This window comes from Belonocnema kinseyi, chromosome 1 (genome assembly GCF_010883055.1).
Source record: "Belonocnema kinseyi isolate 2016_QV_RU_SX_M_011 chromosome 1, B_treatae_v1, whole genome shotgun sequence".
NCBI classification, from domain to species: Eukaryota; Metazoa; Arthropoda; class Insecta; order Hymenoptera; family Cynipidae; genus Belonocnema; species Belonocnema kinseyi.
This window is the reverse complement of record NC_046657.1, coordinates 128070991-128076738: the sequence shown is the minus strand read 5'-3', so window position 1 is coordinate 128076738 and position 5748 is coordinate 128070991. Positions and strand designations below refer to the sequence as shown.

The window sequence follows — 5748 nt, the reverse complement described above, 5'->3', positions numbered from 1 at the left end:
CTCTCTATGCACCCAAATATTTGCGGATGAACCTTTAAGATTTCCAAAAGACAGATGATAAGTCTATGGGATGTCGAATCGAAAGCTTTCCGATAATCAATCGAGGCCATCGATAGGTCACGCTGGTAGAATGCTCCATCTTTGCAGACACATCTATCGATGAGCAGGTTCTTCCGAAATCCGGCTACGCCTTTCTTTGAGCCTCGTTGTTCATACATTTCTTGCCACATAGGTCCAATTACCCGAACAATTCTATCATTTAGGATAGCTCTGAATATCTTACAAAGCGTGTTCAGACAAGTTATTGGCCTTAATTTTTTCGGGTCAGCTAAGTTGCCTACTTTCGGCAGAAGTATTGTGCGCCCTTCCAGCAACCACTCTGGAATCGGCTCTTCCGACTTCAAATATGAGGTGAAAATACGGGCCAAATGCTGATGGGTTGAAGAAAACTTCTTCCATCAGAAGGTTTTGATACAATCTGGTCCCGGTGCGGAATAGTTCTTCATCCCTCTTAATGCTTTTTTCACCTCCTCGGTAGTGATGGGTGGGCATTCTTTATCACGTGTTATGAGGGCAACACATAACTCCTTGAAGCTCTTTATATTTTCTGAGTCTTCGTCCAGTCTATGTTAAATTTCGTAGACTACTCTCCAAAATACTTCGACCTCCTCTGGTTTGGGTGGGTGTTCGACAGTAACTGGAGTGTCTTGGAAGAGTCTAGGTGAGTCAGAGAGAAACTGTTGATTTTCTCTGACCCACCTCTCCCTCGGCTCTAGATTTCTCTTAGCGTCGGATAGTATCCGTATTCTCTCAACAATACGCCGTCTGATGGTCAGCAGCTTTGACTTGTTAAGTGTGTGATAACGGGTCCGGAGTTCGCGCGCGAACTTTCGAACCTTGGCGGTAAAATTCCTGCCAGATGTGATGTAGTCAATCACACACTGAATGCGGGACGCGTACTGTCTTGCCCAGCCTATCTTTATGGCAAGTTGATGCATTCGTCTTTTGGTCTTATGATCAGCCGTTGGTTTTGTTTTACGGTTCGCATCGGCCAAAGCTCTCGCTGCATTATACACACAATAATTGATAGCACAGAAGTCGGATTCTCCGAAAAAATGTCCACGAAGCTCGTCATCCATTACAGCCAGATCTTTAGGCTGGAGAGAAACCTTGGTGTTGATGTTTCTCCGGGTCGTAAAGCATCGCTCTTCTTCTATTGGATGCCTGCCTGCGGTTGGTCTTAGTGTCACCTCTCTTTCTTTGTTGCCGGCTTGTTCTAGCTGTGGTAGAGTAGGCGTTCTGCTAACATAGCCCCTTTCACGGAGTAGTTCAGCATGGTTTCGCAGACGTTGCTGCGAAAAGTGCGACAGCTCCGGGTGTTTCTCGCACCACAGAACATGCATATGTGCCGTGTAACCCCGTCCAGGGGCCACACTCGCATCGTAGCACTCTAGCAAGTCGTGATTTAGTCGCTCCGTCCACCCAAAGGTTGCGAGATCCCGCCGATCCATCGCATTGAATTCATTTTCATTGGCTCCCCCAGCTATAGATTGGTCGGCATTGTTGGCCGACCCATTGTCGGGAGCCCTGCGCGTTCTGTTGTTTTGAACCGCACTTACTACAACTATTTCTGGTGTTGTCATTGTTGTTCCCACGAAAAGCTAGGGAAAGGGGTTCGTCCATCCTTGTGGAGCCCCGCATGCAAGGATAAGGCTGCGTAATCTGAGAGGTCGCCCGGTATCCCAGAGTCACCGTTCTAGACACCTCACCCAGGTGCCATTCAGCTTTCGGCACGGTTTTCACACCTCCGCTTGGGGGCTAATTCCTTCGGGACCACCCCTGGACAATTGTCCAAAACTGCCTATTTATTTTTGTAACCATATTCAGCAGAAACCCTTGGTACAGGGACACTCTATCCGCAACTCGAGGACGCGTTCGGTGGCTTTGTCATAGGCCCTTCGGTTTGATTCTAGAGGAATCAAAACCGAACCAAATGGGTTATATAAATATATATATATATTCAAATGTAACCCCTTTACTGTCACCTGAAGCTAATATGTTAGCTCAATACTTGTATAAAAGTACTGCAATCATGAGAATATAAATATATACTTTTCTAAAGTGCTAAGTATTGTATTTGAAAATTTGAACAATAAAAACATGAATATATAAAAATAGCATAAAAAAGCTGGAAACAGACAGATGAAAAACAGATTTTTTTGAAAGGGTGCAAAGAATGATTTGTGAAATGAAATAATTAGTTAACTGCCTGCATACCTGAAGTCGAAATGAGAAGTATGCGCTTAAAAAAGTATATTGAGCTTTCTAATTTATCTATACTCCACTTTAGCCCTTTTCTTCGGGTGGGTGAAGTGTGTATTAAAAATTAAATTTATTACAATTGAGTAACTCTCCTGAAAACAATCATCACTGCGAAAGAGAAGGTGAAATGAGATAAGATGGTTTGAAGTTAAAATGAAGGTTAAATCAGTAAAATCACCTTTGTCAGTTTGCGGCGTTGAACGTGAAAGAAGTTGAAACTACGGTTTTTAATATTTTCACCTTACATTGAATAAAGCTTACGTTTAAAGAAGTTGAAACTGACGACGAAACTTCGACTCGGGAGTATATAAATTTTGTATTCAAGCGATGGATAACGCTTGAAAGTAAAAGAATAGACATAATTTTCATATCAGTTTTAAAGAATTTAGTAATTATGTTCTTTTTTCCTTGTAGCTTAATCTACGCGCTCGGTCTTTATATTTTCGTACATTTTTGCGCAAACATTTTAAAATTTAACGAACACATTCTCTTCACGTATCTTGTGCTTCGCACTCGATTTTGTCCAACATGTCAGCTTTTCTACGTAATACACAACACTTTTATATCAATTATAAAACATTTGTATGTAACTCTGTCAGGGATTACTTATTCAAAAATTGAAAAATATTAACCATTTGTCTTTATCATGATTATTTTTGTATTTGTTATTTATTTTGCATTAAATTGTATTCTAAGCTGCTCTGAAACATGTATCATTCCAATAAATGTATATCATTACAATTCATAATATGCATAAAATATAAATCATACTAATTCTTATTTACTTGTTTTTATAATTTTTAAAAAATTTTAATATTGTTTTCTACGATTAAATAAATACTACTGTGCATCTGCATAGGGTCTAAGGCAGGAACCTATATAGGGTCTTATATAGGAGCCTATGTAGCTTATATCGAAAAGTGATTCATTATAAATTTGTAGTTCTTTCCAGGGCGCGCAATTTGAGCTTTTTTATTTTTTTCATATCTTGCATAGTTGGACCAAAAAATGGAATTTTTGGATGTTTCATTGTTTTTGGTACGATCAAATTTGGAATCTTAAACTTTTCAACCAAATTAAAAAAGTTGTTATCATAGTCCTGTAGGGCTTTCAAAAAGCAAAGTTTTTCTTCTGACTTTTTTCATATAATCCGTTGATTGTCTTAAAATGTTCATTTTAGTTTTTTTTGGATTTTGAAAATGCTCTACCTCTGATAATTTTCTTTTTATAAAAAAAAGTCATGGAGATAAATTGTTTGAGTTTTCTATGACTATGAACAACTGTACATAGAGTTCATAAATCTTAAAAAAATGTGGTTTTAAAACTTTTTGATACGTTCAAATTTGTAATTTTCAACTTTTCAACCAAATTAAAAAAGTTGTTATAATAATATTTTAGGGCTTTCAAAAAGCAAAATTTTTTCTTCTTATGACTTTTTTTTCATATGCTGCGTTGTTTGGCTTAAAATGTTCGTTTAATTTTTTTTTTTTATTTTGAAAATGCATTAACTCTGATAATTTTCTTTTTATAGAAAAAAGACTTAAGGAGAAATTGCTAAAGTTTTGAAGTACTATGAACAAACGTGCATAGACTTTTTACATCTTGAAAAAATGTGGTTTCAAAAATTTATTGTGGGATCAAATTTTCAATTTTCAACTTTTTGACCAAATTGAAAAAGTTATTATTATTATAATCGTTGTTTGGCTTAAATTGTTCATTTTAGTTTGTTTTTTGAGTTTTGAGAATGTTATAACTTTTTGAATTTTCATCCAAAATGGCTGGCTAACGAACTTGACCTTTAGTTTAGGACACTAAACAAGTGTACTAAAGGCCAATCTAATAGATTAATTTTTCAAAATTTATCGTTTTCAAAGACAGACATACACACATGCATACATACATACATACATACATACATACATACATACATATATACATACATACATACATACAAACATACATACATACATACACACATGCATACATAAAGACAAAGAGACATACAGATGAACAGACGCATTTGTAAAAACCTGTTTTTCGGATTCAGGGGGTCTCATAACGTGGACATTTGACAAAAACTGGGGGGGGGATCAAATTTTTCATAAATCTAATACCTTCTCTGAGGAGAATGTAAAAATGGAATATTCATTTGTTAGTTTCGCTTCAAATCCAATTTGAAAGGATAATGATTGTTTCTATTCTCGTGTTTCATTGGTGGTTATCTGTAATTATATTGGAAAATTTAATAATTTAATATTTATAATAATATATATTTTGCTGAAACTCACAATCTGTGTTAAAAAAATGGAATTCGCAAAGTTCCCTTATTAATACGGAATTATTACCATTTATGCGCGCAAATATGGTACAATCCTGCGAGGTCATCTGTGAAATAGGGTAAACGTTTTTTGTGTGGAAGGTCATAATAAAACCTTACCTGTTTATTGTGTGGTGGACACGGGACAATCTTACTTAAGAAAAAGTTTTACTAATAAAAATAACAAGATGCAAAAATATTAAAGCTGAGAGGAATGTTAGACAGAAACGAAATCTGTTTGACCGATAAGTGAATTTTCTCTTGAGGAAAATAAGAAATTTATATCGCCATAAGTTTTCTGATAATGTTAGAAAATTTACTACATACAGTTGTTTATGTGAAAGAATTCTAAGCTTCATATTTGAACTACTCTTAATATTTTCTAAGTAGTTCTATGTGACCAGTGATCAATTTTAAACAAAAAAAGACACATTTTTAAACGAAAAAGTAAATTTCTAACCAAAAAAATGGATTTTTAAGTCTTATGAATTTTCAGCGAAAAGATTCGTTTTTCACAAAGTAATGCAAATTTCAACGAATTATCTGGATTTTGAAAAAGTAATGATGAACTACTAGCCAAGGAAATTATATTTTCTCCATGAAAATATCTACACAAAAAAGAAAACGAATGGTTTAAAAAAAGTTAATCCATATTGTTTATTCATTATTTGTTCGTAAATAAAAAACCAAAGAAAAGTTAAAAACTCCGTGAATAACCGCAACTTTTCTGCAATTTAAGAAAAGATATTTCTGAGCAATAATAAATTGTCTAAACAATGATGTTTACTGACTTCCATTAATTACTATCTAAGTGAAAAGTTGAAATAAAGTGCAAAATTGCACCTTCCTAAACATTATTCTAAAATAATTTTATGATAAATAACATTTTATTGCTTAAAAAATTATTTCTGTGACTTTCTAACTTTATTCTGAGGGAAGATAGGTGAAAAATAACAATAATTTGCTGACATTTTATAGAAAATTGCGAGTAAATTCTAAGTTTCAAATCACTTTAAATTATGTTCAACATTTTAAATATTTAGAAACTCGTCCTATTTTCTCATGTATAATACATTTTAAAATTCATGAAAATCACTGAAACTCTAAAT

The 5748-nt window shown here is 34.6% G+C and overlaps 1 protein-coding gene across 2 annotated transcripts in view; it reads right to left on the bottom strand.

Annotated features, from left to right (window-relative positions):
- LOC117172485 overlaps nt 1–5748 on the bottom strand; it is a 51093-nt gene that overhangs the window by 44141 nt on the left and 1204 nt on the right. The gene's annotated exons all lie outside the window — the stretch shown is intronic.